We start from the raw sequence: 21943 nt of genomic DNA, 5'->3' as shown, positions 1-21943 counted from the left end.
GGGCCCAGGGCAGATGAGACTGAAGAGGCTGGTGGCTCCAACACAGAGTGCACCATTAAAAGCACTGAGGTGGGTTTGGGCTTTCTCCAGATGGCCAGGGGAGTAACAAACATGCTCCAGAGAGAAGAGCTGCATGTGCTTTCCAATTTGGAAAGATTGCTCTGGCTACACTAAGGAACAAGGCTGGAGTTGGAGAGACCTGCAGGTTGCTTCTAATATTGGCAAAAGATAAGATAACAACGCCCTGGACTGAAGCATTGGCAGAGTGATGGAGACATGGAGGACGATTATAAATAGTTAAAATGGGTATTGGCAAATGATGGAATATGGAAGCTACAAGAAAAGAAATGGAAGAATCGTGCATATTTTGGGCTTAGGCAATTGATTGTATGGTAGAACCACTCTCAGTTATAAAGCCCCAGACAGAAAGAAAATTCGGCTCAGGGAATAAAAATACAACACCTTTAGTATCCTATGTTATATAAGATGAATAAAGACAATAATAGACATGCTGAAGTGGAAGGGAGAAAGCCTATGAGGCCTCAACCCTAAAAACAAAACAAAACTAAACAAAATAGGCAGCTAAAGAATCCTGAGAGCACACACAACAGTCTTCCCTGAGAAAAGCACACCAACCGATTATTCATCCAAATGGTCAACCCTGGAAACATACAGACTTCACGTTGTATCTATGCATTTAGAAATATATATATTCCTAATATATATATATATATATATATATATATATATATATATATATATGTAATTAGTGAAAAAAGGCTATAAATATAAAAGAACAAAGAAGGATATATGGAAGAGTTTGGAGGGAGGGAAGGGAGAAATGGTATAATTATATTATAAACTCAAAAATAAAAGAATATTTAAAAACCCATTGTTATTCATATACCATTGTGCCTACCTTGCAATACTGCTAACAGCCTTTAATTACATTAATAAATATATAAGTTGTCTGTGACGTGAAGGGTCATTAAGTCAGGAAGAAGCAGGACTAAGAGAGAGCCCTCCTAACAACTGTGTGTGTGCGCACGCGCTCACACCTGTCTGTGCACACACATGCATGCTGCTGATGCTGTTGTTGTTGTTGTGTTTCGTTGTTGTTATGGGTGGGATCATGCACATGTTGTAGAGGGTACATGTGCACGTGTATCCATGCAGAAGGTAAAGCTCAACCTTGGGTGTAGTCCTTTAAGAGGCATCCATCTTATTTTTTGGAATGTGGTCTCTCACTTGGCCCAGATCTCACCAATTAGTCTAAGCCAGCTGTCCAGTAAGCCCTAGGGATCTATTTGTCTCCAGTTCCCAGTGCTGGGGTCACAAGAATGTGTCACCACACCTGGCTTTTTATACATGGGTACTATATAAACTGATGACCTAATTGATCCATGGTATGGTTAAGTTTTACTGTGAAAATAAGGGAAAGAACAGTCCGAGTATCTAGAAGGTCTCAGAGCAGCGAGAGAAAGCCTGAATATGGCCAGCAGACTAGACCTGACCAGGAAGGAGGTAGGAGCAGAGAGATGGTGAGAGGGAGTGGGAGGGAGAACAAGAGAGGAAGACAAAGAACCTGTGGGCAAAAGCCCGAGACTGAGAGCAAACAGTCCGAATAGCAGGGTTACAAGGATAAGTAACTGGAGAAAGGGAAGCCCAGGAGCCTGAGAAGTTTAGGGAAGGGAAGGAGGCAAAAGAGCTGAGAAGAGCTAGGATGCCAGCCTGGACTCTGAAATACAAAGCGGTTACTTGTGATACTTAAAGGAGCCTGGAGGCCAGCATGCTCTTTGGTATGCTAGTAGACACCGTAGGTAGCCATTTGTTCCTTCACCCAATCATAGGAAATGGCTTTGTTGGTAGAGGGGAATGCTGGCTTTTGTCTAGCTACTAGAATGTGTGCAATGGAGTTTCCTTGGGCCTGGCAGGTCTTAGGGACGGAGCTCACGTCCTCATGTTTGTGTCACAGCACATTACCAATGTAGCCATCTCTCCAGCCTCTTTCTTCACAACTCCTTCAAAATAATAATTTATTATTTGATTTTGTGTGTATAAATGTTTTGTCTGCATTTTTGTCTGTATTATATGCAGTGCCCTATAGGCCAAAAGAGGGTGTCAGGTCTCCTGGAAGTAGGATTATAGACAGTTAGGAGCTGCCATGTGGGTGCTGGGATGAAACCCAGGTCCTCTGAGAGACTAGCCATGCTCCTAACTACCGAGCCATCTCACCAGCGCCTTTTGACAATTCTTGAAAATGGACCCCCATAAAACGACTGGGGCATCAACAGGTCAAACTCCCAAGACCAGCACTGAGCTGAATTTCCTTAAAATCACTGTCGGAACTTCCATTTCCAGTGTAGAAGAAAATCCAAGAGAGATCACCCACAGTAATCTCTGTTCATCTGAAATTCCCCAGCAGGCAGAGGTAGGCCCTGTACTTCCTTCATCTTCGCTACATGAATTGCCAGCCCTTCATTCAAGGTTAGTGGTTCCTGTATGGAGGAAGGTAGCATCAGGCAGGGGAGCATTTCCCCACCTACTCTCTAGCCTCACCTCATACAGTTCTGTGGCAGCTGTGGTCTCGGTAGAACAGTGATGTCCACCGGTCCTTGCTTCTTCAAACCTTCTCACAAAAAAGGAAGTAACATGTCACCACCATTTCTATGCTCATACCTGGGCCTACTTCACCCAGTGTCTGTCTCTTCCTAACTTTTGCCATCTTCACGTCTCAACCTTTTGATCCTCTGTACAAATCTGATCAACCACTGGATGTTCTATAGAGCCATCTTTACATCTTACACAGTGGAGGAAGTCATGTGGTGGGTTTTGTGTATAAAACCCAAATGAAAAGAACAAATTAAACAAAACATGAGGGAACTGGGCTAGCATGGCGACGGCTCAGCAATTAAGGGCATTTGCTGACAAGCTTAATGGCCGAGTTTAATATCCAGGACGCACATGGCAGGTGGAGAATACTGACCCCACAAGTTGTCCTCTGGCCTCCACATGCAGACCACGGCATAAGGATGTGTGCATACGAACACACACACACACACACACACACACACACACACACACTGACATAAATAAGTAAATGGTTTTTTTTTTATATGAGGAACCCAACAAATATCTTTCTGTGCCATGTGCTATACTGAAGCTTTCTATTTGGCATCTCATCACATCCTAACACAAATTATAAGAATGAAATTATCCACATTTTATGTAAACTAGAAGAAAACCAGCCTAGCTAAAAGCAGCAAGACTTGGATGAATTTGTGGTTTTTCTTCCCTACTCATACATTGATTACACTTCCCAAACTGTCTTGCTACTAGGTATGGTTATAAGTTTGAGTCCTGCCGAAAGGAGTTGCAAGTCTCACTGCTATTGAAAACTGTATAATTGAATCTACTTGTCTATCTATTTATCTATCCATCTACCTAATCTCCATCTCTAGCTCTATCTCTATCTCTATCTCTGTCTATCTCTTCTCCAAGTCATACCATATCAGAAAAGCCCTGGAAGCAACATGTTGACCACAGAGACTTGTTTTAGCCTGACTTTCTGAATCCTTGCAGAGAAAAGGGGCCTCACTCACATCAGAGTAAGACCTAAAAATCTACTATAGTAAGCACAAAAATTTAGAGATTTATCTACTCTTTTTGATAACAGCATTTAATAAGTACAGTACACTGTAAATACATCAAATTACCTGTACAAAGTTAACCAACTACCATCAGTTAAAACAGATTACATGTATCCTGCCTTATTTGAAGCTGATCTCTTACATATTACACCTCTGTGCTTGGGTGTTCTGGGGAGGTTTTCTAGAAGCAAATAAGCAGCTTTTAAAGGGTTGTTTCCTCACTTCTTCATTGCTGGTGGGAATGCAAACTAGTACAGCCACTTTGGAAATCTATCTGGTGCTATCTCAGAAAAATGGGAATAGGGCTTCCTCAAGACCCAGCTATTCCACTCCTTGGAATATACCCAAAAGATGCTCCAGCACACAACAAGAAAATGTGCTCAACCATGTTCATAGCAGCCTTATTCATAATAGCCAGAACATGGAAATAGCCTAAGTATCCATCAGTAGAAGAATGGATAAAGAAACTGTGGTAATATACACTATGGAATACTACTCAGCTATTAAAAACAAGGAATTCCCGAAATTTGTGGATAAATGGATTGAGCTAGAAATGATCATAATGAGTGAGTTAACCCAGAAGCAGAAAGACTCAAATGGTATATACTCACTTATATCTGCATACTAGCCCAAGGGGCATGTCCCACGAAAGCCTTCACTTACCAGGAAATTGGGACAGAGGGGAGGACATTCTATTGGGACTCTAGATGAGAGAAGTATGGGAGAATGGCAAAGTAGAAGGATCCAGAGGGTCCTAGAAACCTACAAGTAGAACATTATGAAAGGCAGATTTGGGCCCAAGGGTCCCGCTCAAACTAAGGCACCAGCCAAGGACAATACAGGCAGTAAACTTTAAACCCCTACCCAGATCTAGCCAATGGGCAGAACATTCTCCACAGTAGAATGGAGAATGGGATATGACTTTCTCACATACTCTGGTGCCTCACATTTGACCATGTCCCCTGGAGGGGGAGACCTGGTGGCACTCAGAGGAAGAACAGCAGGTTACCAAGAAGAGACTTGATACCCTATGAGCATATACAGGGGGAGGTAATCCCCCTCAGGAACAGTCATAGGGGAGGGGAATAAGGGGAAAATGGGAGGGAGGGAGGAATGGGAAGATACAAGGGATGGGATAACCATTGAGATGTAACAAGAATAAATTAATAATAAAAAAAAGAATGAAAAAAAAGGGTCATTTCCTTGTAGATTTGTTGTGCATGTTAAACAATTTAACACATGGAAAAAAAGTCTGTACAGTAACTTTCAAATATTAGTTGCTGCTAACCATTGGAGAATTATCAATGGCATACGTGTTCCTTGTAGTGCCATTCATAAGAGTGGAAAATATATAATTATGCAACATTATATCAATGTAAAAATTATTATATGTGTGGAGAGAAAGAATAGCAACAGCTGTCTTTTAAACAAGATAGGACATGTATACTATGTATATCATATCTATACAGATATAAGTAAATGATAAATAAATAGATAATGGTTGCATATATACATACTATGAGACACATAGAGAGATACATAGGTGATAGGGAAGACTTAAGACTCTCTTGGCCTATCCAGGATTTCCACAAGAAACGTGCAAGTGCTGAGACAATGCAGTCTATAGGGATAGGCTGGGGACTTTAAAGGCAGAGCATAAGCTCCCATGGCTTCAAAAGGCATAAAATCCCCCACTAGATGCAAGGAGGGTCCCTAAAACACAAAGCAGCAGGCCTGGACTCTGGCCAGCTTTAGAAAACCTGAACAATGTGAGACTATAGAAAAATCCAGAAGCCAACATTGCTACAGGCTTTAGAAGCCAGAGGTTTATGGTTTTAGGTACCCAGAGGGCTTGCATACTTGATTTTAACTACTAACAGCACTCAGCAGCTACGGGCAGCCTCTGCTTCTGGCAGCACTGGGTGGTGCAACAGGCATCATGGGGCAAGGTCTGGCAGTGGTCTCACTCTCAACTTGACCACTGAGACCAAATTACCACACATTAGACAAAAGGATCCAGGAACTACCTTAGAGTAAAGGATGTGCATTGGAAGTAAAGGAAACCTTGAAATAAACAAGCTCTAATAAGGAATAAAGTCAAGCTTTGAGAATGTCAAGGTGACCCACCTGTCCTTTCAGAAAAAAAAAATGCAGTCCTCTTTAGAGGAAGGTAGCATCACACAGCCTCTGCCATTTCCACATGCAGCAGTTGATCAAAACTGACACATGAAAAAAAAATTTAAATGAACAAAAAACAGATTTGAAGGCAATTCATAAACTGAATTTGTAAAGAACTCAAAGAGACCATTTTAGTACGTTCAAGTAAATAAAATAATAATTGAAAAGATGACTGTTTTCAACAGAAGGCAATCTATGGTAAGGCTTCAAGGAAATCTAGAAGCACAAAGTCTATACGAATTAAAATGGTGTGAATTAAGAGCAGAACTGGCATGAAAGGAGACAGGTCAAGAGAACATATACAAAAAGGGCCGGGATGTGGCTTTGTTGGTAGAGTGTTTACCCAGTGTGTACAAGACCACACCATAACCCAACACCTAACCCGGTACCACATAAACGAAGTGTAGCAGGGTATACCTATAATCCCAGCCCTCTGGATGCAGAAGCACAGGGCTAGCCTAGACTACAGGCCGAGTTTGAAGCTAGCCTAAGATACATGAGACCTTGTCTCAAGAAAGGGGGAAGGGAGGGAAGTAGGGATGGAGAGAGAGAGAGAGAGAGAGAGAGAGAGAGAGAGATGGAAGGAGGAAGGGATGGAGGGAGAAAGGGAGAGAGAGAGAGAGAGAGAGAGAGAGAGAGAGAGAGAGAGAGAGAGAGAGAGAACAGAAGAATAGAAGGTAAAAAGAATGGAAGAAAACTGAGAGCAGTATATATAAGACATAATAAATTCAATTTAAAAAATCTAATTGAACCAGACGTGACAACACAGGTGCACATATGAGTTCACAATGGCTGGGACTACATGCACAAGGCTGTCACAAGATCAAGCCTGCCAAAACTTCAGCATGAGCGGTGGAGGGGCTCATGAAATCCCACCTATATCTGAGGAGTTATTGACAGTTGATGGCCACTGGGACAGGGACAGCCACCTTTATCCAGTGTTTCAGGCCCTGAGAGGCTGCTCAGCCTTCAGTAAAAGGTCCCACAGCCATGTGCATGCATGTGACACTCAATAGAATCAGTGGGTACTAGTTTTTAAAGAGATACAGAGGGAGCACACATGAGATTGTGAGGTAAATGGGGGTGAAACAGGAGACACTGGAGGGAGACAATGGTGGTGGGTTGGATCTAAGTACATTAATACACACCTGAATATTAAATAAAATACTTAATTTTTGAAATCTAAGGTCTAGTGAGAGTAACTTCCCAGAAGCTTCACCCTCTGTCAGTGTGGGATATGGGATTTGAAAGCAGACACTGACCCTGGCCATTACTCTAGTAGAAAAGAATAAAAATTATCCGGACCAACAGATACTAAACCCGTCTAGCCAAGAAAGCTCAGATGGACTCTCCTTTGTTGAATTCACAACGAATGTCTCTTGGATTATTTCCGCCCTGAGAAAAGCAGACAGGAAGCCTCCCGGAAGCAGGCATGAGACATGACTCACCCCGAGCCTGCAGCCACCACACACATACAATCCCCATCGCCATCCTCCATGCCACACTATCTGTCTGTGTTCATGAATATCCAAGAAAACGTATGTATTGCATCATGAAGAGAGAGCAGGGGGGAGCGCCAAGGCCTTTCTCCCCAAATCTACCCCCCAAACTAGGTTTCTGTCCCTGTCCCTGCCCTTGTCCCTGTGGTACATTCACTCAAACATGTCTGAACGCCTTCTCTGTGCCAATTACTGGGGCCTCAGCAGAGAAGACAACTGAGGAAAGTTTTCATTTCCCAATGAGCAGCATCTCATGGGTTTCACTTGCCACTGCCTCCTCCAACTCCCATGGATGTTGATGGCTAGACTCGCTCTGGTTTCTGCTCTGAGTAAGGAGGGTGGTATGCTAATATAGTAGGAAAAGCACCTCCAACGCAGGCTCTGGCCTCTAGTGAGAAATGTCAGGCCTGACCTGGATGTGGATAGTCCTCCCTGGATGACTCAGATTCTCCCCGGCTCTATGGCCCTGCAAGCCCTCTTGGGTCTCAGTCAGTTACTCTACCCAGCCTGTGATGAATCTCCAGGCTAGGTCTCCGCCATCCAGCCTCCTTCCTGGGAGGAGCCAGAGGGACCTATCATGATGCCTTTCATCTCACCATGGAACCAGGAAATCAGGAGTGCTCCCAGCATACTCAGGCGCATCCCACAAGGATCTTTAAAATGCCAGCTCTTCTCTGCACACTACCCTCCCCTGACTGGCATTGGCCAGATGGCATAGAAGCAGCAACCATAACCCAGCAGGAGCCTTATCTGCCCTGGAGTCTCCCTTTATCCCCCACAAAGAGTGATCCTCACTCCAGATGTCAGCCCAGACAAGTGAAGTGAAAAGGGAACCCAGGCAGCTTAAGCTTGGGTGAGACCCAAAGGAGGGTTCCCCCATTCTCTTCCAATCTAACCAGGACATCTCAAATATGCTCTCTTCCCATATATTCTAGTCGCTATCAGTAGAGGAGCAGTGTCTCTGTCTCTGTCTCTGTCTCTGTCTCTGTCTCTGTCTCTCTCTCTCTCTCTCTCTCTCTCTCTCTCTCTCTCTCTCTCTCTCTCTCTCTCTCTCTCATCACAGAGTAGGAGAATCTGATTCAAATACACTGAGCTTGTCTGTACTCCCCAGGAAATGCTGGGCCACAGGATGTAAAGATTACCACTAACTCCAACATAAGGATTTAGTCGCCCAAACTTAAAATTCCTCTACCCATCCCAGAGGGGGAAAAAAAAGATTCTGTGTGGTGATTAAGCCTTCAAGAATATTGTAAAGATTGCGTTACAGAGGATGATTGGTCATGGAAAGGAGCTCTTTAAAGTTACTGGTCAGAATTAGCCTCCCAGGGCTGGGTGGACTCTAAAGTGTTTGCTGCACAAGCATGAAGACCAGAGTTCAAGCCTGAGAACCACACAAAATCTAGACAGTGTGGCCTATACCCATAACCCCAGCACTGAGAAGGTGGAGACAGAAGGATTCCTGGAGTCAATGGCCAACTAGGCTAGCCTGATCAGCGACCTCCAGGCCATAGAGTGACCCTGTCTTGGAAAATAAAGTAGATAGATGCTGTGATGGTTTAAATGAGAATATTCATATACTTGAATAATTAGTCCCCAGTTGATGGAACTGCTTGGGAAGGATTAAGAGGTGTGGCCTATTAGTGGAGGTGTGTCAACTGGGGTTAGGGCTATGAGGCTTCAAACACCCGTGTCATTCCCTGTTAGGTCTCTCTGCCTCACCCTTGTGGATATAGTCATAAGATTGATTCAGTGCCATGCCTGACTGCTTGCTGCAATATCCCGATATGATGGTTAGTAACTCACCCTCTAAAACTGTAAGATCCCATTAAATGTTCTCTTCTGTAAATTACATTAGTCATGGTGTCTTAAGAAAGTTCCTGGGGGATAACACCTGAGGCTGCCCTCCCTCCTTCATACATATACACACATACATGCACATGTACATGCACTTACACACAGACACACAGACACACACACACACACACACACACACACACACACACACACACACACACACACACACACACCCTCCAAAAGGAAGAAAAAGGATATGACCACTCAGAGAAGAAAAAAAACTTTATCTTGACTCAGAGAGTGAACTATGTCCCTCTGTTTTCTCCTCGAGCCTGAAATGAAGAGCCATCACATACACAGCAAACTTCCAGAAGTCCTTAGGCACAGAAAAGGCAAGACTGAACCAGTAAAACTGACAGGCCACTTCCCTGTGAGAAAAGTAAATCTTAGAGACTATCCTTCGAAGATTGTGTTTCCACATCACAAAGCAGAGACCACTTTATTTTTTTTTTAATGAGAAAGACCTGCATAATGACCACACAAGTCAATATACCAACACAGATGAGGAGAAGCTCACAAGGCCCCAGCACTAGGTGAGGAGTTACCAGCAATCAACAGTGGCTGAGGGAGGAAGAATCAGTGGTCTTCAGGAATGAGCTTCCTGATCAGTTATCTCATCCCAAGTGACTAGTCCTAAACATGCAATACTACATGGCCTCAGTGTGTGTGTGTGTGTGTGTGTGTGTGTGTGTGTGTGTGTGTGTGAACAATAATGTTAGGGGGAAAGGTCAACCATTTGATATAGGGTGGTTTGGAGAGGAAGGAGTTGGAGGGACAGAATTGTGGAAATAATGCAATTACAATACTCGTATATAAAATTCTTAAGTTTTTTTTAAAAAAAAGAAATACAGTTTGACATGTTAACTTACTATATAAAAAGTAAAATAATAATAATAAAAAGAAAAGAAAAGCTCTTCACAAGCAGCTGAGCTAACAAAATAGTATATGTGAAAAGAATTGCAAAGCCTTGTGCAGCTTTATAATACATTCTCCAATGAAGAAAGGCAGGCTTCGTGGAGCAGGTCACTGATACAGAGAGCCTACAAGATAATTCTGTACCACAGCATCGTATGCAAAAGTAAGGAAAAGTGTGGTGGGGGAGGGACAGTGGGGTACGTCCAAGGGACTCAACCAAGAGAACAGGCAGTGACCAAATCTGGAGCAATCTGGACGTCAAAATACATACAGTAGGATTGAATAGTTGAATTATAACCCAAAGTATAAAATAACTACTTCTCAGCCCATCTTAACTGACAATAACTGAGTGAATAAATCAAAATGGGAGAATAGACAAATCTCAAAGAATCCTGTCACTCAGGAGACAGAGCTGTGAGGATGACGAGTTCAAGGGCAGCGAACTCTCTGTGCTAATAAGGAGCCGAAGATGACCTTAGTAACTGGATAAGAGCCCTCTTAACAAGCCCATGGTTTTCGCAGGGAAGTGGGAAGGATGTGTTGTCAGCATCCATTGCAATGATTCTTTTACATGTACCTCATAAACGGTCTAGTAATTAACAAATGATGCTTTAAAACCAATGATCTCTATTTATTTTGTTAAGGAATCGAGTTTATTTCTAGAAGACTATGAGAATGAACTCAGAAGTATAATGGGCTGCATTGTTTGCTCTTGCCAGCATTAACAGACCTCATAGGCACTTACATCTGTTTGCATAGCCCTCATCCTTCTTACTGGGAGGTCTACTTCACGGTCCACGTTTGTCAAAAGGCACAGTGTGTTTATTGTGCTCTAATCGTGATGGTGTCAATAATCATAATTAAAAGAAAGAATAATGCCTTTTAGTTTATAACCACGTGAAGTTAAAAATTCCTGTTTCTATACATATTGTTGTGGCTGAGAGGTGTGACAAGGTGATCAGTAAGCTTTCAAGTAAGAAATGCACATTAGAAAGATCTTTACAGGGACCAGAAAGTGAGAGAGAGAATAATAGAAATTTTCCAGCTGTTTAAAAGTGTATGCGATGCAGAGTGTTAGCTACTGTAATGTGAAAACAGTCACAGTCAATTTTTAAGAGTGATACTATGGCTTGTATTCCAACATTTGCTGTGTGCTAGAAATTATATCCTTTGCATCCCTATATACCTGTGATTAATAGAGGTTTTTTTTTTTCAGGGATAATTTACAAAGTCCAGGGATAACATTCAAAGGAGCAAATAATTTTCTGAACCTCCTTTGAAGGGGAGTTCAAGCAGAACTGGCTGAGTGCCTTAGGCCTCACAGTAGCCTTTATTCTTCTCTTCCTCTTGTCACAGCTGTAGGGAGTGTGCCCCACTGAAAAGCATTCTTTTAAAGCCTTCTTCAGGTGCAGATGCCAAGTCCCACAAGACCTGCTGTTCCTCTGTTACATGGAATGTGACTGCTATGGCTGGAGCTCAGGAAACACCTGGGCCAGACTCTAAGAGGGGCAGTACCGAAGACAGCGGGAGCCAGGCTTTCTCCACCTCAGCTCAATGGCCTATCCCAGATTTCTTTCATACAGAGGAAAGTGAATCCATGTACGCTGACTTTCCTGTCAGAGGTTTTTTTGGGTTTTTTGCTTTGTTTTGTTTTGCTTTTGTCATTATGGGTATCTCTAAATTTGGGTGTTTATGACAATTTCTGACACACTGAGATCCTTACTACGTATATTCAATACACAGATATTTTTCTAAGAGATAATCTAAGAAGCAGATATTCAATAGGAATGTTTTGAGACCATTGTAAATGTTTTCCTTTCCAAAGGCTGGTTTATACTCACATCAAGAGTGTATGCAATTGACAAATTTCACATATCTTCACCAGCACTCTTTCCTTAAATGTTTCAAGTGGTAAAAAGAAGAAAAGAACTAGTTTCCCAAAACTAAATTTTTTCCTGTTTATCTACCATTGTCCTTTTTTTTAAACCTAATTAAGAAGAATGCCATGTACCCCTCTATGAGTTATTAGTCAATAACACCCCAGTGATCTCTAAAATAATGCAAGCTATTTGGAAGCTTGCTATAACCATGTGGTATAACCCTTGTTGTTGGAGGTAGCATACACTTCGGCTGCAGGACATAGAGAAACCAATCTCACACTAACCTGTAAACTTCCTTCTTATTGGCTAGCTTTCATAGAGCTCAGTGGGTTGCAGAAACTTCTGGAGAGAAAAGACATTAATGGTCTTACTCAGCATTGGACTCTGCCTGCTATAGTACCAATCTGCCAGGCAAGATGTGCCCACTGATGCAATAGAGGCATTATTATTATGGGGTAACCAACAATTTTCTGAATGGATTTGAGACCTTCTCTACAGAAAGAAATTTCATCCCTGGTAATGTAAACACAGCCATATCCCATGGCTAGTATACCTAGGAGGGAACCAGCTACTGTCATTTTGCTAAATCACCATATTGTCAAAATTCCTTCCAAATAGTCATCTTTAGCCATAGACCTGGAGCATGTTCAGCCTTGATCAGAGAGCCTTCCTTTTGCAGGGGACTGCAGTCAATGCTGTCCTGGTCAAAGTACTGTGACTAAGTCATTGTGAGTTGCCATCCCTTAAATGGGACTTTATTAGCACCCCCAAGCCCCTGCATATATGCCAGTACCCAAAGAATACCACGAAGAGGAGGCAGAAAGAATGTAAGAGCCAGAGGATGGGGAAGAATGCCATGAAATGCTCTCTCCGGGACACAGCATGACTACTGTATTCATGAACTCACAACACTGTAGCTATCCGCACAAGACCAACACAAAATCAACCCAACCAAAATTCTGTCACAGACTGGGGAGAAGCTTGTGAGAGTTTTGAGGCCCCACTCACTCAGTCCTCAGGAGATATTAGCAATTAATAGATACTGAGGGAGGGTCAATCACTCTTCTTTGAAGGTGTGGGCACTATTTAGTGACCCATGATCCAGTGCATAGCCACTCATCCATACAAGCAGGGGTCTTGCAGTTGGGAGGGATGTGCTGTGGGGATTCCAGAGGAAGTTGGAAAGGGGAGATGGCATGTGAATACGATCTATTTCATATACAAGCATAACGTTCTCAACAAATTAACTTTTAAATAAATTAGTTTTTAAGATAAGAAAACCATCCTAAAGTATTTTTGTTCCAAATGACTTTCAGGCTAGCAAAGTGGAGTCATGTTCCTTTTGTTTACACAAAGCTCCATGGCAACCAGGAACTTGTCTGCCTTTCACCCAGTGCCAGGCACAGTCAGCGACTCAGTGAATATTTGTTAAATGCCTGAAAACTACTACTTGACTGTATGACTTTGAGCAACAAAAAAAGGTTCTGCCTTGGGACTATTTCCTGGTTTATGAATTAATAAGGCGAGTGAGTCTACGATAGGATATCTTCCAAATCCAGGGATGTTTTATTTATAGTTCAAGCAGATGCCACAGAATATCAAGTGGGACACGCTCCCCTTCAGGGATTGACAGAAGAAGCAGAAGCTTAAGCCAATTAAACATGAAATAGGAGTGCACCTGGCTCTTGTGGTCCAGGCCAGCACGGCCTGCTGCTTGGGGGCAGGGTTGTATCAGGAAGATGGTAGGTTTAAGTCTTTAACTCACCTGGACAACTGTCTCAAACTTAAGAAAGACAAGGAATTGAAAGAGCTGGAAATTACTCAACTGCAGGCACTTGCCCAGCAGGAGGGATATCCTAGCCTTAATTCCCAGCACCAATAAAATAAAACAAGAAATTAACATTCCTTTAGGCCGTTCCTTCCAAATTACTATAATTAAAAGAATTACAAAAGAGAAACCAGGAATGCCCCCTCCTCTCTCAAAAATGCCCTTTAGAGACTGGGGTAATTCCTAGCTCCAGCTGGAAGTCCTCGCCACTCAAACCTGGAAGTCAGAGAGGCTTAACTGAGCAAAGCTTAAACTTGCACAGCCTGGCATTTCCTCAGCTGTAAAATTGACAAAATAATGGTGATCCACAGGGAGATGTGAATTAAGAATGTGCCCAGCTGGACCCGTCCACACAGGAGGCCTCAATCATAGCTTCCAGAGTGGACAGTGCCAAAATCCTACTGAGAAACTGTGTTTTGTTTGGGTTTGTTTGTGTTTTTTTTTTTTTGGTTTGGTTTGGTTTGTTCTGTTTTTCAGAAAAGCCCCCAATGCATGACTGGGCACTATTTATGGATTCATCATTTCAAAGTCTTTTCTCTGGCTCCTCTGGAGAGTCTGAGAGTTTCCTGATATCCTCTGAAAATTCCCTTTGTTACTTAAATAAGTTAGAGTGGATTCCACTGTTTGCAACTTAGGACCATTGCAGTACTCACTGGGATCACATTCCATAAACCCAAAAAGAAAAGTTGTATGGCAAAGAAGAAGATTGCACATAGCTCCACAGTGAGGCCCCTACTTGAGCTCTAATATGACTCCATGTTTCGTCCTCCTCAGTGCATGTGTAAAGTATCTTCTCTACTCAACAAAATCTCTTTGCAAACAATGGCTGACTATTGAGGTCTACAGGAAAAGGCCCAGCAGGATGTTACAGATGGGGAGGATAAAGTCTTACTCTGACCATTGGAGGCCCACATGATCTTAGGCCAGTCCTCTCAACTCCCCTAGCTTTCTTCAAGAGTGAAACGAGGACGTGACAACTCCAAGGTACGGCTGAGGAGAAAGCTTCTGTTGCAGATATGAGGGAGCGTATATCCAGAGACATCTAGAAGAGTCTAGAACAAAGAGAGAAAGCATTAGACTAAACATGGCCATGAGAGCAGAGAGGTAGGGGAGGACAAGAAAAAAGGGCCAAGAGAGGGAGCCGAGAGAACCAAGGGAACCTATGGCCAAAATGGCAAGATTATATAGGGGGGAAAAGCTGGCAGAAAGGAAGGGAGGGCTAGGGGCTGAAGAGGTATAGGGTATGTATCAGGCAGAGTGAAGAGAGCTAAGAGGAGCCACAAGTAGAGTGATTCTGGGGGCCCAGCATCTGCTTTGGTATGCTAATGGGTACCACAGTTAGGCAATTGTCCTGAGTTTTTTGAGGACCGGACAGTTCCCTTGCCTGGGAAATGGGAGGCTAGTACAGAACCTAGAGGATGATGTGAGATTTAAAACAAACAAACAAACAAACAAACAACAAAACCAGTGTGCAGAACTCTACAAATCTAAGTACAACCTACATGGGATCTAGCCTCACCAAAAGACAGGGACTAGATCAGGGCTTCCTCCCCCAGGGCACAAAGTGATTCGGATTCTTAGACTAAGGTCCAGCCAAAACATGAGGAATACCACCCTCTGCTGGATGCAAACTGAAAGCGTCTTTGAGAACAAGTAATCTAACATCCTCATTGACTTGAGACACAGACACAGTCCTAAAGAGAAATGTCCAAGGTCACACCAAGAACAAACGTTTGGTACAGGGCCAGATAGAACACCAAGGCTTCCCTTCAGTGTGGTTCAAGTTTACATGTTCCTGACTCCTTTGACACAGCTCAACAACTTGAGCAGCCAGAGCACTTAGGCTGAAATCCCTCCAAGACTGGGTAATTCCCCACCCAGTTGTAACTGACAAAAAGTTACCCTGCTTCTCAACAAAATGCACCATGTTAGTGTTGTGGTTTTCATACTAACAAATGGTGTTATAACTATGGCAACTTCTTGGAAACATGGCCACATTCCCAAGCATAACTGCATAGTTCTAAGAGAAAAGAATGACAGAATGCCCCAGTTCCCCAGGAACTAGAGAAAGATACTTGAATTCCCAATTCACTTATCAATCTCTGCCCTTAAAGATAAGTCCAAAGGACTTCAAAGTAAACCCCCTTCACCCAGAAGCATCAACTGGAACAGGGTTTACATAGGACATCTGACAGTCCCATTCTGCCATATTAACCAAAACAGAGACATGAGTTGTGCTAGGACTTTGCAATAGAGAGAGAGTGCTCCTTTTGATGGAGTTTTTAAAAGTCCTGCCTATCTCTTCAGAACTCATAGAGAAGAGTTCATCCGGCATATGACTGACTGTGAGTTGTATCCCCAGAAAAAGCAGGTGGGGGGTGCTAAGTGTATAAAATGATAGATCTATTTGATTTAATATATTACAGTGTTTACAGTCACAGAGACATCAGGCCCATAAATATATACAGATCTGTTTTCAGGAGCAACAAAGAGAGGGAGGAAGGGAAGGAGGAAGGAAGGAACTTGAGTTGGTCACTTGGCCATCATTGCCCACCAGACAGACCTAGCTTTCTGGGTACTCTGGCATCTGGTAGACCTCGCCAGCTTTGCCGGACTATTGTAAGAATCTAATGGACTCAAGGAGAAGATCACAGTCATATAGACATGCGCCATCCACCCTCCAGCCCCTGCTGCAATGGATCGGCAAAATCATTCATCCGTTTCTTGACAGGAGCCTGGATTGCTGCCCTGCTTTTACACTATTCTGTTATTGGAGCATCAGTAGCTAATACTGCATATTTACAATAGTGCTGTTTGAAGAGATTTGCATGGATTAAATCAATCACAAAAAGCCTATGAGGAAGTTCCTATTAGCTATCCAGTTTGCAGATGAAAAACCTTGAGGCTTGGAGAGTTCAAGGTCATACAACTCATGAATATTTGAACTCAAACCCGCTCAACGGCACATACCGCATTCTGAGATTACATGATAATTAACAACATTTCTCTCTTCCCTTCCCCTGCCACATACTCCTCCTTGCTATCTTTAAAATGCTGTGGGAGTGCATGTCTTAACTAAATCCTAGTAGAGAAGAAGACTCCAGCCGAGGATTGAAAATAAAAAAAAAATAAACCCCAGGGGGCTTTGTGTGAGTGTGAGGCTGTGCCCTTCCCAGTGCGCATCAGTCAAAGTGTTATGATTACTACAACCATCCATGCCCTCACTGCTTCTAACAACGACGGTGCATGCGCTTCAAAACCCAGTGGGAGGCAGCACATATCAGGAGCAGGTTTGCTGTCTCCTCACCCTGGGGTGAAGAAAACAGCCTATTTTGTGAGAAATAACAGAGTTAGAATAAAGGTATGACTGGACCGCCCAGCTCTGTGGTCTTTTCTACTTATGAAGAATTGAAGCCGGGCAGGTGGTGGCGGCGCACGCCTGTAATCCCAGCACTTGGGAGGCAGAGGCAGGTGGATCACTGTGAGTTCAAAGCCAGCCTGGTCTACAAAGTGAGTCCAGGATAGACAAGGCTACACACAGAAACCCTGTCTCAAAAACAACAAAAAACAAAACAAACAAAGAAAAAAAACAACCAACAACAACAACAAAAAAAAGAATTGGAATCACTAGTTCTCGGCCTCATTTCTCCTTAACTTGGAAAATATAGACAGTAATATCAACATCACATGGATTGATTCAAAAGATAAACTCAAACACATAAAAAGTGGTCCACTGTATCTAGTGGTCTTATAATCCCACTGGGAGTAACATGGAGATGAGTGGATATCTCAGAGTCCCTGGCCAGCCAGCCTATTCGATTTGACAATATCCAGGCCAACAAGCGAACTTGCCTCCCAAATCGTGGGGGATGGCACCTGCGCTGACAGCCCCCACAGGCACTCACAGAAACCCACATACGTGTATATGTACACATGCAAAGAAATAGTAGCAATTCTTGGAGGATCAGCTTCCTGACTGCAGACTTCTTTTCCTCCTATGCCATCCACAGTAGCAGGCCACAGGAGGGAAGGAAATCGACAGCTGTGCCCACAGCACCGGCTGGGGAGACATGAGTCTGCTTTGGACTGGTGCCCGGCTCTGTTGTTCAGATGTCTTAATGTTGCTGAGTCTCCATTTCTTTCCCCATAAATAGAAAGAATGCATCCTTATGTTTTCTACATCCCACATAACTTCTCATCTGGCTAAGAAGCCAGGATACACACTTTTAAAGAAGATCATAAAGTCTAAAGAAGAGGTTTTAGAGACAATTCACTGAAAGCCACAGGCTTAAAGATTCCAGAGCACCTTTATTTTAAGAAATCAATTGCAGAGACTATTATCTTGTACAATAAAATATCAGCCTTCTGGAATGGCTTATGATTAAATTGTTCCATACCAAAATAATTCATGTGTTTAATTTTAAGCAAATATAATATTTTGAACGATACTTTAAACTTGTGCACATTCTTTACACTTTAAAAAATGCAAAAGGAGTTGCAGCTGCTTCCCCAAGGAATGTGTGTGTGTGTGTGTGTGTGTGTGTGTGTGTGTGTGTGTGTGTGTGTGTGTGTGGCCCAAGTAATATTGTTGGTAGCACACAGAAAGAGACCAATTACCTATCTCCAGACAGCAAACACGTGGTGCGACATTTACACAGTGGGCCACCGCTTGGCAGAGGAAATGAAGCCCAGCTACAGCAACAGGACCGAATCCTGGGGGTGCTGGGTGAAACTGACTGACGGAGTGCTCCACTTAAACACAGAACTGCGGTAAAGGTCAAAGGCAAGCACCACAAGTTGGTGTATGTAAGGCACTCAGGAAGCCTTTTTTGTTTTGTTTTGTTTTTGTTTTTGTTTTTCTAGACAGGGTTTCTCTATGTTATCTTAGCCGTCCTGGACTCACTTTGTAGACCAGGCTGGCCTTGAACTCACAGCGAACCGCTTGCCTCTGCCTTCCGAGAGCTGGGATTAAAGGCCTGCACCACCACGTGGCTCCAGTAACCCTGTTTTTAAAGCAAGTCTTTTGTGTGTACTTCTTGCTGGTTTGGCTTGGATCTGAGACAGGGTTCTGCTGTGTAGCCCTGGCTAGGCTGGACCTTACTACACAGGCCTGGCCTTGAACTTGAACGAGAATCCTCTTGCTTCTGCTTCATGTACAAGAGCTGGGATTCCAGGTGCATGTCTCCACATCTGGACTTGTTTGTTTCTCTGTTGTTTTGTTTTTAAGTTTCAGCATAGTGGTTTCCACTAAAAATGGTGAGGGCACAAAATAGGAAGTAGCACATAAGTCAATTCAGAGTACTAGAATCAATTCCCCGGGGTAGTAGGTTCACTTATTTAATTGAGATTCTTCATAATTTACTATGTACTTATATTTACAGGTATGTACATATGTGTTACACATAATAATAGTGTCACATAACAATGTGAAACTTGACATCCAGTTTCCTTACTCTTAATCGTGGACTGTTATTGTCTTAGGAAGTTTTTCTTTCCTGTATAAGCTGTAAATAGATGTCACAACCCAGTTACTGATTTTAAAATGGTCTAGTAAGGGCCTAAGACCAAAAGCTGTAAAGTTAATTACAGGAAGAAAGTAATCCACAAAGGTTATTCTGTACCTGCGCTTCAGGTCATGTGAGAGAGGGTGTAGCCCTTAACAGCCCAGAACTCAGGACAGGCGGTAAACTTGTATTTTTCCACCTTGCAAGGCTGCACAAACTTGAGTTTGTGGCCTGTGATGTACTCTCCAGGGTCAAAAGCTCTGAAGGAATTTGCTCCAGGCAGCACAACAAGCTGCCACACACCGGGCTGGATTTCACAACCAAAATTATTCCAGAGGCTGAAGATCAAGAGCATGGTGCCAGCAGGGTTGTTTTTCTCTGACAATGCCTCACCTGCCTTATCGCCCTGTAAATGCTCCTTTTCTCCATGCGAGCCCACCACATTGGGCCCAATCAAAACTACTTCATTAAAGTCCCTATCCACAGTCTGAGGAACTGAAGGTTAATCAATCTCTCTCTCTCCTCTGTCTCTGTCTCTGTCTCTGTCTCTGTCTCTGTCTCTCTCTCTCTCTCTCTCTCTCTCTCTCTCTCTCTCTCTTTCGAGACAGGGTTTCTCTGTGTAGCCTTGGCTGTTCTGGACTTGCTTTGTAGACCAGGCTGGCCTCAACCTCACAGGGATCCGCCTGCCTCTGCCTCCCAAGTGCTGGGATTAAAGGCGTGCCACCATGCCTGGCGAGGGTTAAAAATCTCAACATGGTTAATTTCTAGGTGCCTGAACTCAGCCTGTAACAGTTACCAAAGAAGAAAAACTAAGGCCTGGTTATATTGTACATGATTTCAGAGTTCATAATTATTTCTATCTGCACCACCTGGGTTGGGGGCGGCACTGGGTGCATATATTACCTTGATTGTGATGACAGGAGTGCAGGTGTTTGCATATTCCAACTGGTGCGTGTTGCCATGTGCAGGTCCATGTGCTGCAAGTATATCTCAATCGAGCTGTTTAGAAAGAAGAAATGAACGGAGAAAGTGAGGAAGTAGGGAGGGAGAGAAGAAAGAAAGGGAAATTGATTCCATTTTCAGCCACACCTCAGCAAGGGAGGATCCAGTCTGCCCCACCCATACCCCCACCCCATCCCACCCCTGTGGCTAACAAAATCCAAAGGCTTTTAAGCACCTTCCATAAATTGCATGGTATTTGCATAGATTTGCATAGACTCTTCCTACTTTCTCCTGCCTAAGTCATCTCTAGACTTCTCCTGATACCTAGTACCTAGTGGGAAGTCTAGGTAAATAGCTTTTATGTTGTGTTGTTTATGGTACAATGAAGCAGGAGGAGGTTTGTGTCCATCCAATACAGACAACATCATTATATTTCAACCTGTGATTGCCTGCTTAACACACACACACACACACACACACACACACACACACACACACACACACACACCCCTATTATTATTACCATTACTAAAGTGATTTATTAGAGTGGTTCACAGGCTATGGTCCAGCTAGTCCAACAATGCTGTCTCCCAAGAATTCAGTAGTTGTTCAGTCCATGGTGCTAGATGTCTCAGCTGGTCCTCAGTACATGCCAGAATCCTGAAGAAGTGGGCTCCAGCGCCAGTGACACAGAAATGAGGATAAGCAGGAAAGAGCAAAGGCTTCCTTCTTCCATATCCTTAATAAAGGCTCCCACCAGAAGGTATGGCCCAGACTTAAGATGGATCCTCCTACTTCAAAATATCCAGACTTTGGGTAAGTCTTCCCAGTCAAATACATCAATAAAGAAAAAAATCCCTCACTGATGTACAGGTTTTTGGTTTTTGGTTTTTTCTTCATTCCAGATGTAGTCAAGTGGAGCCCTATGAATAAGCATCACAACAGCCTGTATATAGTGATCTTCATCATCTAGCAAGCTCCACATCCGGAATGTTTCACGACTTCTCTCCACAAGTGCCACCAGCTAGGGGACAAGCATTCAAATACATGCAACATGGAGGACAATTCACATCTAAATCATAATAGTCTTCCCAGAGTCCCCAGTGGCTCATGGTGATCTCACAACATAAAAATAACTCAGTATAGCTTTTTAAAACTCCATAGTTATAATAGCTCTAAAGCTGTTGAAAAGTCTGATGTCTCTCCTGAGATTCAAGGCCAGCTCTCACCTGTTTGCCCCTGTAAATTTAATATGAATCTTACACACTTGCAATATTCACTGGTGTGGTGCTTAGCATGAGAAATGTCCCTCATAGGCTCAGCTATTGGAACACTTGGTCCCTGGTTGATGGTACTGTTTGGGCCTTTAAAGGCAGTGCCTCGCTGGAGAAAGTACATCAACAGAGGCCAGCTTTGAGAGGTTTTCTCTCCATCCCACCTTTAGTTCTCTCTGCCTTCTGCATGTGATTGGACATGTGATTTCTGCCTCCTGCCCCAGTGCCGGCTGCCATGCTTCTGCAATCATTATCAGCGCTCTCTCTCTCTCTCTCTCTCTCTCTCTCTCTCTCTCTCTCTCTCTCTCTCTCTCTCTCTCTCCCCATCTACCCCCCTCTCCCCCCCTTCTCCCCCTATCTACCCCCCTTTCCCCCTCTCCCCTCCCCCATTGAAACCATAAGCCAAAATAATTCTTCCT

General features: G+C 43.3%; 1 long non-coding RNA gene across 1 annotated transcript in view; it reads right to left on the bottom strand.

The window, feature by feature from the left end:
- The window catches only part of LOC311592920, a 130186-nt gene that overhangs the window by 80817 nt on the left and 27426 nt on the right, over positions 1–21943 (bottom strand). Inside the window, exon 3 of the long non-coding RNA XR_014777542.1 lies at positions 20212–20307. This is a non-coding gene — a long non-coding RNA (uncharacterized lncRNA). The remainder of the gene's footprint in view (positions 1–20211; positions 20308–21943) is intronic.

The sequence above is a fragment of the Acomys minous genome (assembly GCF_964271855.1).
Source record: "Acomys minous genome assembly, chromosome: 1".
Lineage (NCBI taxonomy): Eukaryota > Metazoa > Chordata > Mammalia > Rodentia > Muridae > Acomys > Acomys minous.
The sequence above is the reverse complement of the archived record's forward strand: the minus strand, read 5'-3'. Positions and strand labels throughout refer to the sequence as shown.